The sequence below is a fragment of the Lonchura striata genome, chromosome 9 (genome assembly GCF_050655825.1).
Source record: "Lonchura striata isolate lonStrDom1 chromosome 9, ASM5065582v1, whole genome shotgun sequence".
NCBI classification, from domain to species: Eukaryota; Metazoa; Chordata; class Aves; order Passeriformes; family Estrildidae; genus Lonchura; species Lonchura striata.
Window position 1 is genome coordinate 21,411,892 of NC_140711.1, and position 26,711 is coordinate 21,438,602.

Here is a 26,711-nt window from a genome sequence, read left to right on the forward strand (position 1 = left end):
CAGCCACAGGCAGCTGGTGAAGCCTGGACGTGCCACATGCATGTGCCAGTACAAGCATGGCCACTGCACAGGGGCACGTGTGCACATGCAGAGGCAAAGCACAGCACACAAGGAGCAACACAGACCATGGTCCTACTGCCACAATTCCACAGCTTGGCACCACCATGCACGACAGAGGATGAGTGTCTGCTGGGGGAGTCCTTGGGCTGAGGCTTCAGGTGCTGTGACATGTCCCCAGGGCCCTGTTTCCTAAGCCATTGCCTCTCCCCTGCCCATTCAGGCTGGGCACTCTTTAGGACAGCAATTCTTTCCTTTGCTCAGCCCAGCCAGGCCCTGACCCCACAAGCTGCAGTAATCCAATCAGCCTTTTGAAACAACAAAGGATAAATGCAGCTGAACTCTACAAACCCCCAGCATGTCTCAGCCACAGAAAAGGCTCCAGCAATCCTTCATCACTTTTTGTGGCAGAGTGTTTTCTATCACACATCCATCCTCATGCTAACCATATTTCCCTGTTCAAGACAATCCAGACAGCTTTATACCTCAAGGACCTGCTGCAAATCCACATCTCTGGAAAAGCAAGGAGTATTAAGCCCTATTTAAAAGGGCAAATGAAAATCAGCAAGAGGTTTACCTTTCCAACAAAGGTCTTAAATTTAAGATGGAGAGTATGAAGCAAGAGGTCTGAAGGAGCCTAAAAATACCAGTTAGCTGAGAAGATACAAGGATTACTAAGCAGCATTGGGAACTATAAAAGGGTTTTCACCAATGCCCCTTCCAAAGTAAAAGGATGAACTCCAGTGCTTCGCATTCGAGGTGCAGGACTGGCTGCCCCATGACCCCCAGAGCAGTGTTAAAAGCACTCTGTACATGTTACATGCTCCAAATCACAAGAGGAATGCAGGATGGTGGATCTCTGCTCCACATTCCTCAGCATGGTTTTAGCTGCCATGAATAAAATAGGAAGCAGAGCATCTTCCAGGTTCCCCCCACACCCCTGACTGTCTGGATGAACTGCAGCTTCCTTTCAGGAAATAGAAAGGAAAGAGCAGGAGGGGGTGGGGAGGCAAAGGGAGGAAAAAAAAAAAAAAAGTAAAAAAAGAAGCAGCCAGTTACAATATCAGACAGATTAAAAACTTAACACTAAGGAAAAATACAGAACAACAGGAAAAAAAAAAAAACAGACAAAGTTTATCCAGTTACAGTTGCTAAACTTCAACTAAGAACAGTTAAATATTAACAACTGAAAGAAATATATGTGTTATACAGCCTTTTTAACACACACTCTTGCTTAAGAGAAAAATCATACAGAAGCTGTATTTTTCTTGCTGACTACATGAATTTCCATGCTGACCACCTCCTTTACAGTGCTCTGCTACCTTGTTGGACTAACAAGTGAAACTAAAAGCGTGACTGAATGGGAGATGGCTTAAATTATCTTTATACCTACTCCTGAAGAAACATTTTGCCTTTGAGACCAATCCAGTAAACCAGCTCTCTCTCCTATAGGTTTCATTGGGTCCCTTGCTGTTGATCCACATGCCTGCCTCCACCAGCAATGCACACACTTCAATGCAATCTGACTAAACAAAAAAAAACAACAACAACAAAAAAAAAAAATCCCAAATTGCTTGCTATAACAGCAATGATGCACTTACCAGCATTCAGGCAAGCTCCTTTGTTAATGTGCTTCCCTCTCGAGCACATCAAATTTGGAACAAGGTCCAGGAGCAAGAGAGAACTGAAAACTGACCACAACAAGCTTCCAAAACAAGAAAGGGGGGGGGATTAAAAAAAAACCTAACTACAGGAATTCAAATCCTGCTTCCACCAGACCCTGAGTCACCTCCCCTCCCTTGCAATAGATCAGAGCAATGGGTAAACATTTCCAAATATGGAGATCAAAACTCCAAAGGATGTCAAAAAAAAAAAAAAAATCACCCTTCTCTCCCTGGCTTTGGCACAGGGATGACTTGCCCCTCTGAAGCATGAGCTGAGCAATCTGCCTTTGCCGACCTACACAGAGCCTGGATATGGGGCCACACAAAATCACCTTCAACTGTGCTTCAGAGGCTCCTGGCATGATGGGTGACACTACATCTCTGTCCCCTACTAGGGATGCACAGGAAGATTCAATGGGAGCAACTCTAGGAGTTGTTGCTCCTCAACCCTTGCAACAAACCTCTTTTTCATCCCTCAACTCACCAGTAGAAAAACTCCTAGAACTACTTTTTAGAGTGTTCTCTGAAGGCAAATAGGCAGATTCAGGCTGTGGTTATAGCAACATCAGCTTGGCCCAGAAAAGGCAGGCTCAGCCATCAGTTACACCACATCTCACACTGGCTGCTCACTGGCATAGAGAAATCTTCCCTGACCTGGCTCATCAAGCTAGTGCTTTATAAAGAGCACGTATTTGAACTTGTATTATGGAAAAAAACCCATAAAAACAAGACAGCACTGCAGAAAGGCACAAACTGAAGGACAAGACAAGATCCCTGCACATACAAGGAGCCCCAGGATAGCAGCACCCATCAATCCCTGCTGGGACACACAGCACAGTATCCCATGTCAGGTGGGAAGTGGGGAGCACCCAGCCTCCCCACCCCTGGAAAAGGGACTTGAGTGTCAATGCTCAAACACACAAATCAAGTTTCAGAGGCAGTTTTCTTAGCAGGTATAACTATCCCTGCAGAGCCTGTATGCACACCACAGCAACATCCCCATGCCAGCACTGCCACAAGCATCAGTCCTCAGCAGCCAAGGCTGACCTGCAGGCAGCAGGAGCTGACTCTTCCTGCCAGCATGGGACAGCAGCCTCCTGGAAGCTGCAGCCATGGCTCCAGGGGCAGGCAGCCTCTCAGGAATGTGCACAGCAGGACATTTTCAAGGCAAACAGGCTGCTGAGGCAAGGCGATCCAACCAGACCAGAGTGATTCCCCGGCACCACCCACAAGATGCTATTGAATTTATAGGGAAGGAATTCCAGAGCTGACTCTGCCCATGTATGGCCAAAACAAACTGTAAAAAAGCAACATTACAGTACATCTGGCTTTCACTGGCACTGAGGCACAGGCTTCAGGAGGAGCTGAAATCCTGCAGAGACAGAAGCTCTCCAATTACCTCCAAGAACTGAACAGTGGTCCAGACCTGTGGCAGCAAGAGTTTAGCACCCACAGGTGACATAAAACATTTAAACCATTGCTTTAAAAGGTAAAAAAGTTCTCTGCCTTTCAGAATACATACATATTTAACTCATTGGTCCATCACTACCACTGTAAAAAAAAAAATCAACCTTGCCAGGCAGCAGCAGCATACGTTCATTACATTGGTTGTCACAAAGGCAGCTTTAAAGAGACAACAGTTCAAGTGGCACTAAATGCTACACCAGGACAACCTCAGCGCATTGCAGGTTGGGACTAGCTCTCCATGGGTAGCTGATTAATTATTTTTCCAAAAGCCCACTAGAACCTCCCACAGGGGCTATGTGCCCCAGCCAGCAGCAGGGTCACCCGGAGATCACCCCATGGTCAGAAATGGGAGCTACTCTCACAACTAATGTAAAAAGTGTCAGGTTTGTGCAGGTTTTACAAACTCTCACTCAAGTTTTCAGGAGAAAAACAATGGGGAACATCTGGAAGAGCAAAAACCCCATCACAGGCACATACCAGCCTTTACAGCTCTGGTGGTTCCACCAAAGATTAACAGATCAAAGTTCTCCTGAAGAGTTAAATGCCACCACCTTGCCTGCCCTGCCAGCAGAGAAATATTAGCTGTGTCAGCATGAGAGGCACAGGGCTTACAGAATGGGAGAGGAATGCAGCCTGCAGTGGCACACATGGTAGGGACAGGGACACAAAACCCAGGGGAGTTTGCCTTTGCCTTAAAGCAGCCACTGGGTCAGGGGTGGCTAAGTTAAATGAAAAATTACAAATTACGTAAGAAGGATGACTGAGAATATTTGATTCATAAAAACATCTTGAAGGGGCAGAGAACAGAGGGACTGCTGCAGAATCACAGGGACACAGGCCACATAATGCAGACAGCAAGGACCAGGGATGCTCAGACACACAGATGGCACAGCCATGCACAAAAACGCCTGCTCCTCCACCATGCACAAAGGCAGATTTAGGACTTGCAAGCTGAAGTCCTGTGCAGTCAAAAGCCAGCACAAATGTTTGTGACAGTTCCACAGGCAAAGGCAAAAACCAGGTGCAGAGGAATAAATATAGAAAGAAGTCAGGCAGGCAAAGCAGGTGCTGGCTTGTAAAACCTTGGCCAGAAAGGCTCCCCAGGAGGTTGAATCTGGTAGTTTTGCAACAGCTCCACAGAAAGACAGAAGAGACAGAAAGAAAAAAAGAGAACATGAATGCATATGCATTCTTTAATCGCCATATATAGTATATACAGACATTTGGTATATACACCCCCAAGCTCTCATATGCCACTGTATAGTATATACTATATATGCATTGCCATCTTTGTTTCCATGTGCCTACACTTGTACAGCCTGTGTCTGTGTGTGTATGCATTTCTGGTGTGTGCATTTGTCATTACCCCCACGTTGCCTCTCTGTGTGAGCTATGACACCACACATCGCCCCACAGAGCGTGTCTAAAGCCTCAGCACCTCAGCCTGGGATGACTTCTGGACACTCACAGCCTCTCACTGCTGAACCCTTCCCCACCAAAATCTCTGGGTGTAAGCACCCCCAGGGAACCATCAGTTTGTCCTGTATTTTCCAGTGATCCCACTCTTCCTCCAAACTTTGAGAGTCAGGAACAAGGTGCCACTGTCAGAAAAGCCTGACATTCTTGTCCCTTGTGCCTGTGAATTGTGTTTACATACCAGTTTTCACGCTGCACAGCCTTACTGGTGGGATGAACTCAGAGCAGGGCGTTTGGAAACACGCAGGGCTCCACCAGACTCACGACTTCAGGTTTCTTTCCCAGCCCTGAAAAGAGAGAGACTTGAGTGATGCACACTAGATAGGCTTCCCAACAGCTTGTCTCCAAATCCAGCAGCTTAACCCACACAGTTTCTGGGAAATGCAGTATTTTCCTTCCCAGCTTTCTCAAGTGGAAGTGTCCATACTCCTGGACTACTTTCAGCACCTCCAAAAGCATGACCCACTACCCTGAACTGGGCCAGTGACCAGCAATGACCAGAAATGTCAGCTGCCAGAGTCTGGCCAACAACTCCCACCTCCTCACGTCACCGCTCCTTTACTGCTCTTAATACCATTGAGAAAGGAAAGGGATAAGGAGATGCCAAATGAGGTATAAAATAAGAGTACAGGGTGAACCATCACTCATCTCTGGTCTTGAGCACAGTGAGCAAGCTAGAAGGTGCCATTTAAGGCATTTTGAAGCTCATGGAGTTACCATTACTATGAGCAGAGCTACAGCACCAGCCCTCCCCCTCAGCACAGCCTTTTTTTTCTGGAGCTCTGTACAATCCCCAGTGGGGACTATCTCACCCTTTCTTGAAGCTGAGAAGCAGACACCACCTTCTCTTGATGTGACCTGCTCAATGCTGTGTTTTCCCCTTCTGCAGATAATTAAGTCAGAGCAGAGGGGACAACCAGGCCACGTGGCCACCATTCTGCACTTGGCATGGGACATGCCAGGACACATGTCAGGATGCACCCTACAGAGATCAGCAGCATCTAATGCACACACTCCTTCCTGTCCCAATCAGCCCCTGGCCAGCATCCCATCCCAGCCACATCCTGGTCACTCTAAAGCCCTATCTTTGCCCATGACAAGCACAAGCTTGTCATCACAGCTCAGCAGAGAAAGCTTCTCCTATTTGCTGCTGTCACTACGGAAAAGCTCAGTTCACACTTGTTTGTTGTACCTGGGCTGCTCATGATGGTGCAGGTGAGCCCACAAATCTACAACAAACACGGAGTAACAATGTGTTGGTGGCTCATGGTCCAAGCCCCTCTTCCCTGTCACACAATGAAATGGCTCCCTGCCCCTCCAACACCCCTTATCCCCCATGCAATAGCCAGGAGAGCGACAGGGCTTTTGCCTCTCCCAAGCAGAGGCACATGCCCACTGTGCCAACACCACAAGAGCACACTGAGTTTCATTCTGACCCAGCTCAGTCCCATGGTCCCTGTTCTAGCACCCAGCCCTGTTTCAGCACAGGGATAGGCAGGTCTAACAGTCCTCAGGCCCCTCAGAGCTCCCCTAAGGTGTTATGAGGACAAAACCAACTGTAAATTCCAATGGTCTCTCCCTCTCACTGCAGGGATGAAGATGAGTAACTGCAGAGGTTTGTTGCTGATGAACTCAGCCAAAGAGCAATTTCTCTCCATCCATCAATGAGGAGACAAGAACAAGCAAATATTATGGTTGCACATGTTTACTTTTCATTTTAAAATGATGTAGAGTCACATACAATTTAGGTCCTTCCCACAGACTCCTGGCAAAATGCCCTTCAGTCTTATCTGCAAAGGCAGAAGACAACAACACTCCCCTCTGATTCCAACACTATTTCAGTTAAACTCACAACAGCACCTCCAGGAGCTCCAGGTAAGACCCAACCTGTGTGTAAAAAAATCTTGGTTCAGAATTGTCTCTCACCCGGTTTAACTCACAAAATGTTTACAAGATCAGTGACAGGATTTGGCCAGTTGAACTGCATCTTCCTGGCTTTGCTTCCCACATCAGCTGTCCCTGTCACCTGTGACAGGAATTCTGTAGCAAGGTGAGCAGGATACCACATACCCTCCTTGAGGCACCCAGCTGAAAACTTGCTGTGAAACCTCCCTCTCAGCAGCACGTGGGGCCCAGCACCCCATGGGTGCCCAGGCAGGCACTCAGGCACTCCATCCTGGCAGCACATCCACAGCTGAGAGGACAGGGACAGCCTGACTGGTCACAGCAACACCCACCAGAGCCAGTCTATCAAACTACTCCATTAGAGACAAAATTATCAGAAGCAGTTTGTTCACTCGCTGGCTGGCAATAGTGATGCTGTACTACTGACAGTAAGAATCAATGTTTCTTAAGAAAAAAATAAATATGAACCTAACACACAAGTACAGAAAGAACTTTTTTCTGTTTGCAGATTTAAATCTAAAACCAGTAGTTTACAATGCCTGAATTTAAGCATCAGTCCTGTGTTATGGCTTAAGTTTTCTTAGATTGTTCAGATTTTTCAGGAATGGTCAGTGAAAAAACCTCTGCAATAATTCCAAGTTTCAAAGAGCAGAAGTCAGTACTTTCAGACAAACAGGCAACCCTAACATAACTCCACTGTTGCCTCATAGAAATTGAAGTAACCAGACACCACAGTCCCTTTAAATGAAAAATCTACGTGTGAAAATGACTTCAGCTCATTAGACTTCTCCCAGAACAGTCTAGTTTGAATGGCATCTGTTTTCTGACTACTTAAAAGCTGCATTCACTTTTAATCTCCTTTACACTGAAAGTGTTACCAATATTTAGAGTCTATTTATTACTATTATTATATTTTAAATCAGCATAGCTGTACTTGCTGAAGCCCAAGTGCAAACACCAGCAGAAGTGGGATAAAGCAGCCTCGTGCTGGGATCCTTTGTTCCATTCCTTCATGAAGCAGATGGTTCAACCTGACAGCCACAAGGAAAATTGTCATTTTAACTGTTCCAGTCACCAATTTTAAAACACAGACAAGCTCTCAGCCAGTCACCCATCAGCATGAACTGACATGGGTCCCCCCCTTTGATTGGCATGTGCACGAACAGTTCCCCAGATGCCAACCTCATTCAATCTGACCTTTTCACTTTAAATGAAAACCACTTAAAAGCCTGCCCTGTTCTGACATATGTCTTTTTATGTCTTTCCTACTCTGTGCCAATATATGTGTTATTTGCTGGCCAAAGTTCCCAAACTCATAAATCTCACATTATCTCCCTCCATTGCCACAGCCCTGACCCTCAGGCACTCTGGCCACTGCAAGCACTGAGGGAGCTGTCTGAGATCTCCACATTCTCACATATTGGAAAAATCAGATCCCTTTCACACAAATCTCAATTTGGAGTTCAACTCTGACTTAAAAATCAGGTTATATGCATTGGTAGCTTTACACCTGAATACAGCCATACATAGACAGGTACTCATCTTTCTACACTGGGACAGTGACACATGCAGGATCTAGCCCTAACAGTTTTCTCTGTTAGCATCTGTGTTTCTCAGGTTTCATGGATTAAAATTAAACTGCTCAATTCAACAGTACACTGCTGAAGTTATCTAATAAAAGGATCACACAAGACAACAAAAGCTGGGGACACGTTTCCCCTGCTCAGCTGCCAGCACAGCACCTGCTCAGGGAGTCACCAACACAAACAGCCTGGCTGCTGCCTTTTTGGGTGTCAGATCCTGTGCTGGTGAGAAGCAGTGACTCTGTGAATGGTTTCGGTCTGTAAGGAAGCACACGCCCCTCCTCGATAGCACTCAGGACAGAGCTGCTTCCAACCCCACTACAACCCTGTGTGTCAAAATTAGCAATAATGGGGCTTATCACTTCCGAGCTCTGGTGCAGCCTCATCCTGGAGGAAAGCTCATCCTGACCACAGCACAGAACATCAGCTTGGGTGGGGAAAAAGAGCTCCCATAAGCAAACTCCCTAGAAGCCCCTATGTGCTGCAGGGTGCAGAGCCAGGTGCTAAAAGCATTGCCCCAAGGTCCTCCAGCAGTGCCCAGCAAGCTTTGAGACCAGGATATATATTTTTGCCTTTGCTGTCCCACTTGATTTTCAGGTTTGTCCTGGTGTTTGTTAAATGTGACTAAAACAAGAGAGGAAAATGAGTTAGGAGAACAGGTGGGGAAAGAGAACACTTCAGCACAGAACTCAATTTCCACTGAAGGGATGCCAAGCTGCCCCAGAGATTGCTGTACTATAGGAAATTAAAAGATCATTCAGAGCAGAAGAGATCTAAACAGCAGCTAAGGAAGTTGTGAGAAAGCCCTACCTACAGCATCCCAGCAGCCAGGAATCACCCTGAGCTGGAGCCACTGGGTCACAATGGTCAAGAACTAACCCAAAAGCAGGACCAGCTTTGCTGCACTGATGTTATTTTAAATGCCCAAGGACAGCTAGAAAAAAGGGTGGCTAAGGAACGAGAGGAATCAGCATGTTGTGCCAGAAAGCCTGCAGGTCCCATGCTGGAGCAGCCTTTCAGCAGCTGCTGTCACTGCCAGCAGCACTGCCTGTGATTTACAGGTCTGTAACTGACACCAGGATTGGATCCCTCCTTTTCAAGCACAGACTACTGACCTCACGCTGCTCACATTCCCTCAGTTTACTGGAAGATTTTCAAAACAGCCTCAGTGACTTTGATTTTCATTTTTGTTTTTCCCCCCACTGTTTGCTGTCTGCATTTCACTAAGCCTGGTCAGAGATACACTGAGCAAGAGGGGGGCACTTCCACTTTCTCACTCAAATGCACCCCAGCTTCTTGATCAAAGAAGGACAATCAATCATTTAGAGTACCACGGATCCCGAGTTTCAAACAATGGAGAAAGTTTTTCAACCCAAACCACAAAAGATGCCGTTCCCTCACTGCCCGAGGAATGGCCATCCTCCCCAGGCAGCACCAGCAGAACAGTGCCCCAAAACAACTCTTGTGTTTAAGGTGCTCAGTCAAGAAAAACCCACTGACAGTGCCCAGGAGCACAGGGAACAGAGCAGTGCTGTGCCCCAAGGCAGAAGCCCAGCCCACTTTTAAGCTGAAATCTCCTAGGGCAGAGGTGGTACATGTTTCTGTGCCAAATCTAAGGGGTTTATTGTTGCATTTTATAATAAAGCATAATGTTCTTTTTACCATTTTAAATGGGCAAATTTTGGAGGCAGAGAACACCTTCTCCCAGGCTTGCTCAGGTGCCACCACAATGAAACCCTTGGCAGCATGGCAGGCCCTCTTATCATGGTCCTTCAAGCCATTTGTAAAGAAAGCTTTTAAAACTTGGAGCCTTCATGACCGGACAGTCTTCCTGTCCAAGGCTCACATTTTTGGTCAGATAATTTGAAAATAGCAACAGATAGCTGGCAGACAGCTGGATTCCACACTCCTGTGCCCACGTGGTCAGACTTGGTATTTTTGAAAACATTATAATCCATGGAGATGTTTAAAAAAGCACAATCAACCATGATCAGTAAATCTCTCTGGTTTAGAAATGTTTGCCCCTACAAGCATTAACCAAGTTCTTTCACCTTTATATCTTAATAGAAAAGATAAATTTAAGTCCAGGACCGGCCTGTTCCCATTTCAGACTTAAAAAAAATACATCCAGGTGGGATGAGTATGTATTAAAAAAAAAACAACAAAAAATCAAAACTTTCTCAGTGTTGCTGCTCCCCTTTCCAAAGAGCTGCTAGGAGAGGCCAAAGAAGCTTATTCCTTCAAGAAAAAAAGGAAAAAGCTTGGATGGGGCAGAGAGACCCAGGTAAACATGGACATGTGGCAATCACCCAGCAGCAAGTGGAGAAGCCTCACCACTGACTGCACCTCATAAAAACATTTCTGTTTTCAACAAATATTTTTACCGTCACAAATAGAATAATAGGGAAAAAAACAAGGGTTTTTTTTTTCCTTACAAGAAATGAGTTGCAAGTTGACATTTCCCTCAGAAAGCTCCAATTTGAGAAAGGACCCATTTATTCCAAATATAGATAAAATTTCTGGAGCAATTCTGAGAAGCTGTAATACCCGCTCTTATTACATCTGAAAAGTACAAGGGCCAGAAATGCCTGTGTACACATCTGCCTTCTGAACAGGAGAGTACCATTACTTCCATCATAGACAGGGACTGAGACATGCAGAAGATACATTAAAAGGCTGGTTTACTTCCTAAATAACCCTGACTTCAACTGGAAGCCAGACTCCTGACTGAATTTGGCCCTTATGGCAAAGGAATAAAAAAAGAAACAGAAGGGCAGCACTTGAGGCTCTGCTTTATGCTTTTCCTTCATGTGATGGAGAAACTGGGCTGCTCCCAGAGTCCCCACTCCAGGGTAGGGATGGGGAGGGACAATGGCAAAGGTGCTGTCCTTTACTTTGCTGTGGTGGCAACCTGCTGTGATGATCACACAGAGCCCTGGACCATCACTGCAGACAAAACTGCTGCTCCTCTCCTTCCCCAAAGGACATCTGAACATCACCACCACCAGCCCTGCAGTGTGCAAACCCCAGCCTGACACTAATAACCAGAAAAAAGGAGAATGAGAGGGTTTCCTGCACTCATAGCAGCACAACAAGGGGAAGGAAAGGCAGTCCCAATGCCCCAGCTCAGCAGAACCATGCACATGCTGTCCCACAGCACAGCTGCCAAAAGTCCATCTACCCAGCACAGCAACCTGGTAATCTGCCTGCAGGATGACACGCAGCTCCACGCAATTCCCCTGCATGCAAGGGAAGGACTTTCTCCCCCAGAAGGTAACAGAGGTGGGGAGGGCACACAGTTGCCTGACACCCAGCCTTATACATGTTCCCATCCTGCCAGCTGGGACTTGGGCACAAGAAAAGGGAAGGTAGCAGAGGTTGGATACCCCTTCACCATCTTGTGCAAGAGAACCAGCACACACAGACTTCCATGAGAATTCTGTGGAATATTGTCCCACTAAAGGGGCTTAATTAATTGTCTGTAAAAGGAGACTGTAATTTATCATGAAATTTTCAGCACAGCAAGGGCAAGTATTGTCACTTCCTTACTCTCTTTAAAAACAGATGATAAAAAGGATTTAGACCTTCCATGGCATTGTACCTTGACCTGGAGAAGTAAATACACTGGACTTACACTGCATTTCCTTTATTATTTGCCTAGAGCACCAACAATTACTATTACCCCGAACCTCTATGATTTGGTTCACTTTGTCTGCATTCCCATTTCTCACTGAAAAGAAAGAGGCTTATGGTTTGCAAAGTGGCAAAGTTAGCAATTATACATCTCCCAGCAGCCTCACTGGAACTCACTGGTGCTTGCAGGGAGAGATCACACTTCTTCCCATGTACCTGATGGTTTCTCAGCACAAAGTTTTCTTGGCTACTAATTTTCTGTGTTCTTCCAAGAGTTTGCCACATGATATCCTCCAACCTGCTACACCTGAGCACGGTATTCCAGAAGAGTTCAGATCTGCTCACTTGAAACATTCGCTACAGCGTGTGATCGCAACATCACACCGAAGGTACAAACCACTCGAGACCAGGAAAGGGCTCTTCAACCTTCTTCTGCCTCTCTGTGTGATTCACAGGAGCACCTAACAGCATAACACAACCATCACACCTGTCTTCACCTACTCCTACCCCACCATACTAAGCCTGTCAGCAGGAATTTTGTCAGCAGCATTTGAAGCCAACATTTGTTGCCAAGCCAAGTGTTTTTATTTTTTACTTGGTGATGGGGAAAAACAGAAGGCAACTGCGTAAGCTTTTGGAGGCAAAGATCTCTCCAGGACTTGCCAGACAGTACTTTCAAAGACTGAACTGGCACGGCATCAAAGAAGTTGGCATCCAATGTGCAAGCAAGACCAGCTCCATGACAGCCATCAGCCAGGCTCAAGGAGCATTAGTGACTGCAGTCGGGAAAACAGAAGGCAGAGGAGGAGGCAGAAAGACTAATACTACTCCTCTCACAAGAGCTACAGACATATGCCTGGTCACCACCCAAAAAGGAAACACAGAATAAAATGAGGGGGGACCTTTGTGATCAACTGCAACATCTTAGGCAGACACCAGTGGCCAAGCACAAGCCAAGACTGACCACACAGCAGCAAGTGAGATACCACACTTGGCTTTCAGCCTAGGAACAGGAGACACGTGTGGGAGCAGTGTGGGAAGAGCTGGCAAGCAAAGGCTACTCCTATCAGAGTTGTAAATCTTCAGAGTGCACACAGGGGCTCACAGAGGCCTTGCAAAAGCCATTTGCCCATAGTCACCATATATATATATAGTTCCAACCCCCAGAAACACAGCTGACCTGATCACCAGGTCTTTATCAGCATTCACAGAGACCACAGAAGGTCAAGAGAGCCATCACCCAGGAACACAGGACAAGCACAGTGAGCTCAAAGGGAACTTGACAGGCCAAAAATGACTGCAGTCACAGAGGACCGGGGAGAAGTCGCTCACGTCACCATCTTTTTCTGAGGCGTTCAGAGGCAACAAAGCCTCTGACCTTTGATTAAACCACGCTACTCTCACAAGAGGGGGCGGCTTAGGGGCTCAGGAACTCAATAAGAAACTATTTATCTCAAGGTCATGGGTTCATACCTTCTTCAAGTTCTTTTTTCTTAGTCAATTAAAACAGGAGACTTGATCTGCATTAAAAAACCCGTTGCTAAGGGCACAGCCAGATACTGCCTCATCAAACAGGCAGATTAAGAAAATAACAGCCCCTTTGCTGCTCCCTGCACATGCCACAGCAGAGCACAGCAATTTTGGGAATGCTTCCTGTGCAAAGTGAACACAACTCACTTTTGTACCCAGAGTGGAAAAGCAAAAAGGGGCACTGCAGATGAGCAGGCACAGCTGCCATCACCAGCCTCTACAACAGGACAAACACATCCATTTCCAGAGCATTATGAATGGAGCTGACCCTGTCCCAGCCTCTGAACCTAGTCCTGAGAGATTCCTGCCCACCCCAGTACCATTCCTTTGAGAAGATGGACATTCAGCCACTGACTGCGGCCCAGACAGCCATTCCTCCTACCCCAGCTGGTGCTCAGAGGCCAAACCCCATCACGAGGTAATGGTGAGGAGAAACAGAAGGCTGGAGATGTGCTTCTGCTTTTCACACCCAGAGCAAACAGCAGTTGCAGAGCTCAAGGCCCTGCTTCCAGGGAGCCCAGCCACTTTGGACTGGACATCTTTCAGCCCTCAACCCTGCAGTGCCATCAGCCAACCCTTCCCACTTGCACACAAGGAGCACACACACTTGCATGGACACTCAGAACCAGATGAAAAAGAAGACTCCCTGATCCCCTCCTACTGCAGGTACAGTCCTGTCAAGGCAAAAACTTGACAGAAGCAGAGACTAGGCAAACAGAAAGAAAGGAGGCATCTTCCACTGTAACAGCAGGCCCAACTCAACACATGAATCAAAGTTAATGTGTGTCTGAAACCAATTACTTTCATCAATAGAAACTAAACTGTCTAGGAACTGGGGTTCCTGGTAGTGAGCACATACACACATTCAAAACCTTTTTCTACTTCTTGCTGGTTTTTAGCCCTAAAAAGCCAAGATGAAAACACACTCTGGCACACAGGGTACATGCACTCAACTCTTATTGCCCTTAATGGCTTCCGACCAAGAAAACACATCCTTGATCCCAAATATAATTATTAGCTTCATAACATTTTTTATAACCCTGTGCTTCTATATTTATCCTTTGGTCCAATAGCAGATAAAGGATTCAAGCACAAGTTCCCTGTGCACCAGGATGGAGGTGCTGGCCCTGATGGGGCACTCTCATACCTCAGGGCCAGTGCAAAGTAACATGGCACACAAGCAAGGGGTTTGGAAACAAATAGGAAGTCAGCATAGTTTTGCTCTGTTCACCAGAGATGGTAACTATTTTGGAAAAGACTACGTACCCTATTGGCTTTTAATTAGCAGCAAACCAAGTCCACTCATCTCCTATGAACAAGAAATTACTAGGGGTTACAGATCCCCAACCAAGGTAAACAGATTTGTACCAGCCCTTCACCCCCAGAATAACTGCTGCTTGTCAAGCACAGTAACCAGGGAAATGAATAGCTTCTCCTGCAAGCTCCTCACTCAATTAAACTAATGCAGACAAAAAGGCTGGGCAGCAGCCGCTGGCAAGCACAGACCAGTGTCAGATGCACACACTGTGCAGCAAAGTGACTGCACCAGGTTCAGAGCAGTGAGGGACAGGACAAGCAGCCCACAGCCCCTGTCATCACAGAAGACACCCAAGACTTGTCCTTGAGGAGGTGCTGAATGGCAAAAACTGGTGGGGTCTGTGCCCTGAGAAGACTCCAGGAAGTTTTAACTACATGCAGATATTCAGAGCCATTGTTTATATTTCAAGGAGACAGAAGAAGAACAGAGACAGAATAGGAAAAAACCTAAGGAAATTCTTGATTTATTAGTAACCAGAACTATTCCTACTGCTGCCCCGAGCACTTCACTTAGCAGCCTTATAATTACAACTCTGCCTATCCTAAAATGTGCCACAGCAGAAATAGAGGCCAGGAGAAATGAATAGGATCCTCAGTCCTTCTTGAAGACTTCTTGAATCACAAACTGGAGAGTCCAGAGACAACTCCAGAATAAATTGCCATTTTCTTGTTCTCAGAGGTGTTAAAGCTTGCAACTAAATGTTGACAGTTGGAGAAAGAGAGGAACTCAAGTAAAGGACACAGTCCAACCAGGACTACACACACAACCCCTACGGAGGTGGACAGATCAGCACATGGACAAAGGCAGGCAGCAAACAAAATCCACAGCTCTTTTCCTTTCACCTAGACTTTAACAAAGTGGGAGTGTATAAACATATTGCTAAATCCCATTCTCCCTCACAAACTAAAGGAAGTTGTGTCTTTGATGTCAGTGGAAGCCCAGCCCTCACCCACTGTGGCAGAGCAGCCTGAGGCAATGGCAGCAGGTGCCCTGCTGAGCTGAGCCCACACAGCCACCAACACACACAGCTCCAACGGGATCCTCTAGCAGGTGTTACTGGAATCCTGGGCATCTCTCTAGCAAAGTGCAATGATATTTAACTTCCTTATGAGCTCTGGAAGCTGTCGAACATCTGTTGGGATTAGCAGGTTTGAGAAGTGCACACGAACGCTGGCATAAGGAAGGGGCTGGCCCATTTATGGATGGGAATGCTGGACAAAAACCCAAACCCACACGCTGTATTTGCACATACGGCTGTATCTCTCCTGACACATTTCACTGATTTAGGATGGAGGTGTCCCCTATAGCTTACAGCCTACTTCTGGTCGCTGATAACTTCAGTGAGTCATACTGCTCCCCTCCTCCACTTCACCCATCCAAATGCACGAGTGACTTTTGCTAACAGGCTGGGCCAGTGCAGCTCTACCAGGAGCCCCCATATGGGAGTTGCCCTTTTGCAGGGGAAAAAAAAATCACCTTCCCCCAAGCTCCATCCCACGCTCTGGGGTGCTGCAGATCACACTCACAGCCCACAGACCTCCAGCAGGCTCCCAAACACCCAGCTGCAGCTGATCAGCCACCCAAATTCCTCGTGGCAAGGGACTTTACAAGTTTCATGTTTCTCTTGGGTGTCCCTCCCTCACACAGAGGCCTTCTGTGAGTAAGGGCTGAGGAATGAGACAGCAAGTATGCACAGCTCACAACTGCAGCAATAAACAGCCGTGAGGGAGATGAACTCCCCAGGAAGGATGGTAAGAGCCCAAGTGGGTTCCAGATTAAACAGTACACATTTGTTACAGAGACAAAAGGGGCAATGGCTTGCAGTGGCAAAGCCACAGCAGCAGAATGTTCCCATGACCCAGAATTGCTTTGCACAAAGTTGCAAATCCTACATGTACAGCTCTGCTCTATCAGAAGCTACTGCTTCCCTTTCCTCCATACATTTCAATACTTATCAGGTCTTCATCTTAATCACATTCTGCTAACAAGCACTTTTTACATCTTTTTGATCATTGATCATAATCAGTCACTATGTCTGCAAGTCAATCATTTCTGCTCTTCTCTCAGCATTCTTCATCTCCCAGGGCAGGACCTCCTCAGACCCAGATGTCACTTCATGGGTGCAGCTTGTGCTCTGTGCTTGGCTTCACAGGAATTTGATGCATGCTGTTTGCTAGATACACAACTCTCCTTCAGGTAGCAAAACAAGTGCCAGACCCAACCCAAGATGCTACTGGTCAAATTTGGAGATATGGCCAGCACAAGAAAATACTGGCTATGGGATATGGAAACAAAAATCAAAGGATAAAAGGAATCCAGGAGTATACCAATACCCAGAATTACTCATGTTTTTCATTACATGGTCTTGCCTTTCTGGAGATCAAAAGCATCTGGAATTACTTTCATTTGAGGCAGAATTTGCACAACTAAAACACACAAAATATGTTCCCATTCTAGCAGGTACCTCTACCAAGGGAGTTGAAATTAAATGAGATGAGCCAGTGACTTTCTGATAATACAGCTACCTTTGCACATCCAGCTCCACCCATGAAAGTGGGCACACCCTTAATCAGGTATGAATCAAATCACCCGAGACACAAGAAATTTATCAAGAGTTCTTGCAACAACAAGAGTTCTTGCTTGTGCCTCACTGCACTTCAAGAGACAGGCAACAGCCAACACAGGCAGACAGTGACAGCGTAACCCAAGACCTAACACACCACCTCAGGTGTGCAAATGAATACAGACTGGGGGCTTGGGCCATGGCACCCAGGGAAGCAGGGTGATGTGGATCTGAGTACAAGAGCCCAGAGAGTGGCCTGACCTCAGACAGGGTGGGGACAAGCAGCAGAGATGATCATTGTAATACACTGGAGCAATCCTCTCTATCCTATGCCAGGGCAGAGCACAGAAAAGCAATACACCCAGCAGTGCAAAGGTGAGGTGATAGCAAGCCACCTGCCTGCATCCCCAGAGAAATTTGACACCTAGTTGTAGGAACAGTGCCCAAAACACACTGCCTGTAGGCTGTGTGTGCAATGAGGCCATGGAGTAACTAACTTCATCCAGAATGACTTATAAATGAACACACCCTGCAGGGATCCTCGTGCGTAGTACGGCAACGAGCTCTGCTCTTGTAGCTCCTTCTCCCAGCTACAATATAGTCCTTAAAAATTTCTCAACTAACTTCCCCAGCCTCCACACACCCCAAGTTCACAGTTCTCCCACACAACAGAGCAAAAAATGCCGTGCCAAGCCAGGGAAGGAGGCACACAGGCACTCTGAGAGCTGCCATCCTTTCACCCAGACACTTCAAGGACCTGGGTGGGTCGAGTGCCTTAGAAAGACATGCTCATTTACATTGTTTTAAGTCCACCTGCTGCTCTGGCCACATTCCCAAAGCTCAGATGCAGAAGGAGACACTCAAAGAAGCACTACATGCCAAGAGCCCCATGCTAATTCCTGCAGCAATACAGTGGTCTAAGGCATCATTCCTAACTTCCACAATATGCTTCTGCCCCACAGTCCTTCACTTAATGCCACTGCTAAAAGTCTGCACCACTCACAATAGGATCTCCTGCTCTGTACAAGGCTGACTCTTCACTGCAGCGAGGCTCTGGTCACTCTGCATGCTACAGTAGGAAAGAAGCCTGACATCTCCCTGGTAACTTTAACCCTACTGCACTGCATTTATTCCCCATCCATCTAGCTTGGGAACAGGTTAGGATTTGGGTACAGGACAGTGCTAAAACACTCACTTATCTTCAGGCACACAAGCAACTGCAGAGTTCAGCAGGATTACTCATACACTTGAATTTCAAACTTACTATGCAGAAGGTTCACCAAGACCTCCTTAAATGGCAAAGATGCAATGTCGTGTTTTCCCAGCTCTGCTCTGCATCCCAAGGAACTCGAAAAAGAAATGGATTCTCTGAAAAAGCACCAAAGTGAAACTGTGCTAAGGAAGGCATAATTCTCATTCTCCAAAAACATAGCCTGCAGAATCAGAAGTGATGAATAAGCCTTAAAAGCAGCTTCAACTGAAGCTTTAAAAGAAGTTTCAACCCTGAAAAATGTCAGTCACACTGTACATCGTAAAACAAGTCACTGAGAAAGCATCTAGCAGATGATGTGAAGTCCTCATGGCTTCTACTCTCTGAAAGATGTTTTTATACATAAATACCCCCTGGACCTTAACCACCCCTGTGTCTCATTTCTAGACCTCCTCACCACCACATTTCAGTTCCAACAGCATTAAACTGCTCTAGCCTCCAAATGCCAGAGGCAAAGACCAGCTTCCACACTAAGCTAGGTATTTTAATACTCACGCAAGGTAAGTACAGGCTTTGCCCCCACTCAAAGATAATGATGATAAGCATAAGAGGCAGGTACAGCAGGAAATATGGGAGAAGATAAGCATAAGTGCAAGGAACAGTTCAGAGTAATCTCCGGAGCTGAGCAGAAAGGATGTTAACTTCAGTCTGTAATTACAAACAATTCTTCCCAACCATTTCTTTGCTTTATTATCAGTTATGACTGCACACTTAAGAGAACAACATTGGTCTAACTCCTTTTTACTCCATGATTTTAGTGTCAAGGGTGATCTGAGACAGAGTTTCATGCCTCTCCAAGCCTGTGTCCTACCAGTAAAATGGCAAGAATAATTTTCCTTCACATTGGGAAGGCATTACAGAAGTAGTTCCTCCAACTTCCAAAGTGCTCCACTGAAAAAGCAAAGAGTGCTCCAGAAAAGCACAAAAGAAAATTAATAACTGCATTCTGTCTAGAATTTGAACAGTACATGGTAAACAAAGCCTGGGGCCACACACTGCACAAAGAGAAAAGCAACAGAATAGATGCTCATTAAGTATCACCTTCCACTCTGGACACAGAGTAGGTGCCCTGGCAATTAAGTGGCTATATCATAAAACCTGATTGCAGGGGAGGCTGAAATTAAGATTTCAATGACTTTCATTCTGGCATTTCATAGCTTTGGAGCACTTGGACTTTGCAACTTAAACACCATTCTTTTAACAAAGTTTTCAGCATGCAAACAACTACAGATTTGCCACATGGCTGCCACAATCACTATCCATTTTTTTCTAGGGATATCCAGATTATAGGCTTGTCTTGGCCACACTAATACTTTGAGGTATCTCTCAAGATTTGCCCAAACCCACGATAAGCAAATCAAGTCTTATCTCAAACAACAAGGCATGTCAAACCCAAGCCAGCTGATGTCCTTCAGCAAAAAGCTTGAACAGGAACTTCAGTGACACCCAGGCTAGTGAGGCAGTGATGATGCAGCAGCTGGAGCTACAACCCCTTATCAACTGCTAATTCAATCACTCTCCCAATCCAGACGCCGTGGCCTGCACTATCTGGGAGACTCCTTGCTTTCATTCATGCCTCACTAAGTGGAGTAATTCAAATCTGTTAAGGTGAGGTAATAAACTGCTGAAACAGAGATCTCCTTAGGGTACGTGCACACAGCACGTTGAAAATGCACATGCACATTACTGACACTGAAACCATCCCAGCTGGGGCACAACCACCACAGCCACTGCAGCAGGACCACCCACAAGTCACCTGTAACAACACCTCAACATTCTCCATCCAAAAAGCAAACCTCACCAGCCTGAATTCCATGCAGCAGCCACACCACTGAAAAAGCCCTACAGGAGATACTTAAACATCACAGAGCCGAGTTTAAGGGAAGGTTTAAAACTGGACCATCTCTAACACACCACACAGTGCAAGCCTACCCACCCCATGGGGCTGCACAGATCCCTTTTCAAGGCCTGTGGGACAGCCTGTCAATTCAGTCTCCTCCACCCCACCTGCCTGTGCCCAGCTCTCTGGGCTGGTCTCACAGCTGAGCAGCTGGGTCCTGGTTCCTTGGCAGTATTCCAGCCCCCAGCCCTGACAAGCCTGTGAGAAGATATCAGGAGCAGAGGGAGAACAGAAGATGACTCCTGCTCCCCACAATGAGATCAAATGGCCAAAAAAAAAAAAAAAAAAATTTAAAAAGGAGAGAGTAGTTACAAATTGATGCATAAACAAGACCTGACTGTGCAATTCAGAGCTAACAGGGCAGTTTACTAAATGTTAATTAAATCCTCAGTGCCTGTTACTCCAGTCATGGAGATCAACTTATTTTTAAATTAAATAAGCAGTAAATGCTTAGATGAACTTCTATTAAATTTCACCCAGTGAGCGAAGTATGTGGGGCTTTTAATAGACATTAAACAAGATAGTTATGGCAAGTTAGCTGATATTTTATTACCTAAAGATAATGGCCATATTAAATCTCAACTAACTATTCCACTGGCAGGAAAATCATCCAAGATTTGGCAGAAGTTTTCCTGCTTTGAAGCATCACTGAGCAGGAGGAGCAAGGGGAAGAAGGCAGCCAGGAGCTGAATGGCACCTACTTAGGGGATGCTCATGTGCATAAACTCTCCAAGGTACAAGACAGGATTCTCTGAGCCAGATCTGCAAACCCCAAGGAGGGCTGATGGCCCCAGCAACAAAACTGGCGTAAGCCAGAGACCCTCATGCCTCCCTCCCTGCCCCCAAACCAACCTAAGTAATTTATGGATTTGCTGAAGAATCACAGTATTCCAAGGTTCCCTTATGCCATCAAGGGCAACAGAAAACATCCTAACAGCCTGCAACACTCAAAAGCTTACAACATTGTCTAAGAAAAGGTTATCAGCAGCCCACAACTCCACCGATGTTTGTTTTCCTTCTCTGAGCATATTGTGATAGTTTGGGAGATCTTCTGACTCACACGTGTGTGTCACTGTCACCCACAGATCCCAACAACAGATACTGACAGTCTAAAATGACAGAGACTTGCTGACAGTGACTTAAAAAACTACAATTTTCGTGCCAGCTCTTGCAGTTGCTCAGAACCTGATCGAAACCAGCTCCTGAAGATCAAAACAGCATCTCCACTGTGTTGTCTCTACCGATAACCTTAATTGCAATGATTAAGTGTGAGTAACGGGTTTTATTTTTTTTTCAAGTTTGCACTGGAAAACATCGCCAGCTGTACATGGCCTGCCATACGCAGGAGCAGGATGAATGAAAAGAACCAACCCTGTTAAACTCTGCTTCTCAGGAAGACATAAGCTCTCAAAAGCTATAATGTTTTGTGGGGTTTTTTCTGGTCTGTGGTTTTCGGTTTGATTTGTTGTTTTCTTTTCTCTGTTTGTTTCTATTTTGCAAAACAAAGAACTTCCTAAATCAGAAAGAGGAAAATGCTAAGCTCTTCAAACTTTACTGATTCTCTCCTCCAATGCACACATGGACACCAAGCACAAGATCTTCCCTCCAATCCCTTCTCTGGAACCCTTGTTTGTAAAGTTAAAGTGTTTTCCTATGTATAACCCACACTCTTTAAAGGCATTGTTCCTTGTGAATCTGTGCATCAGATAGCCCACATCCTTTCATAATTTATGGTTTCCATCTCCTTTGCTCCTTCCTCCTCTGCTCCGGCTGCAATTGCAGTCTCTAGCTTTTCACAGAACTATGCTGATACAAGAGCAAAGGGAGATGAGGAAGCTGCTGGGGTGAAAGACTGAGTGTGGAGGACCTTGTCTTGCAGACAGGAGCATCATTGTCACACTCACATGTGCACACAGCAAACACAGATGCTGAATCACAGACTTCTGCTGGGTCACACGGACTTCGTATTCATCTTACTTTCCTCAAGGTTTTTCCCCATCAAAAACAAAGTACCTAAAAAGCACACACATATCTAAAGAATCGCAGAATATCCTGATGCCATCTTTAGAACCTCTCCACACATTCACAGAGACTTAGCTCCACCTTAGCAGGGCTGCCACAGAGCACAGCAGAGCCTGGACAATCAGTTAAAGGTGAAACCCAGCATCTGGGGCCAGCCAGAGCAGAGTGTGCAAGTGTTTCTCAAAGCCATGTCAAGGAGAGAAGAGCTCAGTAGGCAAAAGGCAGAGCTGTGTGGGTCAGGCTTTCAGAAGCTTGAGGAGCAGCAAAACGCCACTGAGAATGTATTGTTCACACAACCATTATAGGCAGAGCAATAGAGAAACCACTGCGGGCACCCTGAGGGTATTTGTTTCCACAGGCACACAGAAACTGTGTTCTTGGAACAATTTGTCATCCACCCAAGATATTGCTTTTCTCTATCTGTGTCTATCTAGTGTCAGCCAGAGATGCTTCATGGAAACCTACATGAAACTGTTTCTTCTTTCCAATCAGATATTTATGATACAACAGGCACCACTACAGGTCTGTATAACTCCCAATGCACCTGACACTCATACAGCCATCCCATCTTCTTTTCAGACTTGGCTAAACTCTTGTTCTTAGCAACATTCTCCATCATAAATCCACCATTAGTTACACTGAACTTTCTTCACTTTGAATCCACCACTTTCACCTTGGTTTTCATTTTTACAAAGGAACAGACATCCCTTTTCCACAGCACTCACTGTTTCTCTGACACCTTTCTAACATGCATCCTTTTAATAGGAGTGATCCCATATTGCTCATAAAACTCCCTCAGGTTTCCAGCTCCCAGCCATTCTTACTATTCCTCTCCAAAACTGCATACACAAAATTTGACTGATCACAAGAGTATTAAACTTAAGTTTCATAGTAAGGCATTAAGGTAGACACAAGTGATTTTAACAAACAAGGTAACAGCCAAGCTTCAAACAGGTGTCTTCACTCTGAGCATGAACCCCCACACCATAATTCTTACTAGAAGTCATAATTAAAAATACATACTGACGATAATATATGTAAAAGCAGTCCAGCTCCCCTGAAACTGCAACCAACATTATTAGGTAGCTTGCAAAACTCACTAGTCCAGCTCTGGAGCTTTGCTTCTGAATATCCTAGAAAAGCAAGTGCTTTAGCAAGGGATACACACCTGAATCTGCCATTACACTGCTTGAAAGCTTGAATTACATTGCACCAGTTCCTGGTTGTGCCCATTACCTCACTAATGCAGCACAGCTGAAGGTGCTTCTCAGAGGAATCCAACTTGGAAATACAATGTGCTCTGCAAATTTCCAGGACACAAACAGGTAAACTAACCACAATTCCCAAGATCCAAATATCCCTTCTGACTTGCCAGTGTAGAGCCAGACTTTTGCCCATTTTTCCTGGTTTCACAACTGCATATCACAGACAGCATCATGGAACAACGGTAATAGGCCTGAGGGGCCCATTAGCAGCACCTGCACCATAACAAAGTTAAAGGCAGGATTTGACAGGGAGGGTAGGGGTTTGATGGCAGGTGGCTCTGTGGCCACCACCCACACCATGAGCTTCTGATAGCCCATCCCTCAGGGAAAAACCCTCCAACAAAGGCTAAATAATTGAAATAGGGGAATAACAGAGCTAATTAAATTTAGGAGCAATAGGCTGTAAGGTCATGGGGTGGGCAGGGTGAGACAGACCAAGCCAACAGACAGAGGGAAACTTTCAACAATAAATCTTTATCCACAGACACACATATTTCCCAAGGGAAATCACAGAGTACTATTTTAGCTTTGTGTGGGCCAGTCGTGCTTCAGCAACAGTGGGGATAATTAGAAAGTCCCCCACATCCCTAAACTGTCCTGATGCACAGCAGGCTGAACTACACACAGGACAGCAGCCAACATTTTTCAGCAAGAACACAGCCACATTATTAACATAGAGATGAAATGCTGTGTCCTCTTCTCCAGCTTTGCATGTTCCCATGCTTTCCTAATATCCCACTTCTCTAACTACTTGGTGAGCTGGCACCTGATGTATCACCCAGCTCCCAGGCACTCCCCACTCTCTCAGCTCTTACCCCAGAAACCCCTGGAATGTACAAGCACAAATTCTACAGGTAAGTTCAGGGAAGCAAAGAAATCCTGGAATGTGTCCAAAAACACTTGTGGGTTCTATGTGAGACTTTTTCGCATGGGTCAAAACCCGTTTGTGCAGAGGGACCAAGGTGTTGCAGATATGCAGGGAGACACACCAGAAGGTTTTATGGCTCCTGCAAGCTCCTTAAACTTTTGTGTACCAATTGCCTAGCAAAACAGAAAGAAACAGACAGGAAATTAACCCAAGAACACCACAACTGGGCTAATAAGTCAATTCCTACAGGTGTAGGAAAAAAGAAACAAACAAAAAATAATCAAAACAAAGCAGAAGAAGCCAACTCTCGTTTGTTTCACCGGCAGGGCCAAGCTGCACCTGGAGGTACAGGCGGCAGAGCAATTAGGCAGGAGTTGCTTCATCCACGGCTCCTTGGGAGCACTGCCGGCTTCCCAGCACAGCCGCGGGGCGCGAGGAGTGCTCCTGAGCAATGGCAGGAGTAAGGTTTGCCTATTCAAAAGAGCAGAGCAAGAAATGGGGAGGGCAAAAAAAAAAAAAACTTATACGAAAAAAAAAGTTAAAAAAAAAAAAGCCGTGGGTGACGTCAGGGTGTGGGAAACTTTTCCGTCCTTACCTGGTGGGGAAGGCAGGGCCTCCCCCGGCATATAAAAAGCTGCCGGAGCTTTACTCAACTTGTTATTTACTACGAGCCGCGGGCGGGGGTCGGCGGGCGGGGCTGCGGCAGCCCCCGCCCGGGCCAGGTGCACCTGCGGCACGGCCCGGCCCGGCCCGGCCCGGGCACCGGGACTCGGGCAGCGGGGCCGCCCGGCACCGGCGCTGCTCCCCCTGCCCCGGGCACCGGCGCTGCCCCCGCCCCGCGGCCGAGCCGCACCGCGCCGGGCCGGCCCCTCCGGCGGCCGCGGCGCCCCGGGCGGAGGGAGGAGCCAGGGCGGCCCCCCCGGGCGGCCGGCAGCGCTCCCCGCCCCGGCCGGGGGCTCCAGCTGTGGCACAGCTGCCTCGGCGGGCGGACGGGGGTGGGGGGAGGAAGGGGGCAAGTTATTATCTGCAACAATACCTCGGGGGAGGAGGCAGCGGAGGCGAGCGCGGCGGCGGCGGCGGGAGGAGGCGGCGAGGGGCGGGCCGGGGGCGGCACCGGGACCGCCCCCCGGAGCCGCCCCGCACCGCCCGCCCCCGGCCCCGCCGCCGGCCCCTTCCTTCCGCCCGGCGGCCCCTTCCGCGCCCCTGCCCCGCGGCGTGCCCCGGGCCGCCCCTCCCGCGCTCCCGGCTCGGTACCCCCGCGCCGCTCCCGCCGCGTCTCCCGGGCAGCCCCTCCCGCGCTCCGCCCCGCACATCCCTCCCTCCTTCCCTCCCTCCCTGCCTGCCTCCGGTCCGTCAGCCTCCTCGCATCCCCCCGGCCGCGCCCCCCCCGGCCCTTACCTCCCCTGGGGCGCAGGGAGGGGCGGCCGGCGGCCCCCAGCTCGGCGGGACGGCCCCGGAACAAAAAGCGAAAGCGGCGGCCGCTGCCTCCCGCTCTGCCGGGCTGCCGCGCTCTGCCCGCGGCTGACGTCAAGGGCCCAAATTCCTGCCTTTCCCTGCAGGCAGATTTGTCCATGTAAGGGCTGGGGCCGGGGCCGGGGCCGGGGCGGCCGCACGGCGGGAGGGGGCTGCGCTGCGCCGCGGCTGGGGGGGCGCGGGCGGCGGCGGCTCCCGGTACCTGGGCGGGGGGGAACGGGGATGGAGGCGGCCCCGACCCGGTGAGCATCACCTTCCTGCTCTGCATCCCGGAGCCAGGAGAGCCGCAGGCCCAGAAATGCACCCTGTGCCTTGCAGGATCCAACTTTTCACAGGGAAGTTTTGTCCAGGGCTCCTTTTGATTCTTTAGGTGCTTCTCCAACCAGCTTTTAATCTGTTGTTCCCCAGCTGGGGCAAAGAACAAGGTGAGGGGAGGTCAAAAAGGTGCAGGGAGTTCTAAAGGAGCTGCCTCTTCACAGATTCAAAACCAGACTTGTCGTGAATACTAAAGAGAGGGGGGAGGGAAACTATTTTCTGATTGCTCTCTGTTTGATTGTTTTGTGGCTATTTCTAAGGACTGCAATTAAAATAAATTGGGATGTTGAGTGTGATTGTTTTTATAATGGAATGTTACTCTTAAAGTAGCTGTTCGGTATCTACATCTGCCCTGAAGAGAACGGGAAGACAGAAGGGTTACATTGTGTTCAGGCTGTGGAG

General features: G+C 47.4%; 1 protein-coding gene across 37 annotated transcripts in view; it reads right to left on the bottom strand.

Moving 5' to 3' along the window:
- Positions 1-26,711, bottom strand: part of LPP (LIM domain containing preferred translocation partner in lipoma) — a 352,923-nt gene that overhangs the window by 305,816 nt on the left and 20,396 nt on the right. For 12 of the 37 annotated variants that reach the window (XM_085587221.1, XM_085587207.1, XM_021536844.3 and 9 more), the window contains exons 1-2: positions 25,558-25,655; positions 4,846-4,951 (exon numbers count right to left, since the gene is read on the bottom strand). The gene's annotated coding sequence lies outside the window, so the exon portion shown is untranslated. The other 25 variants (XM_085587222.1, XM_085587214.1, XM_021536846.4 and 22 more) reach the window with 10 other exon arrangements.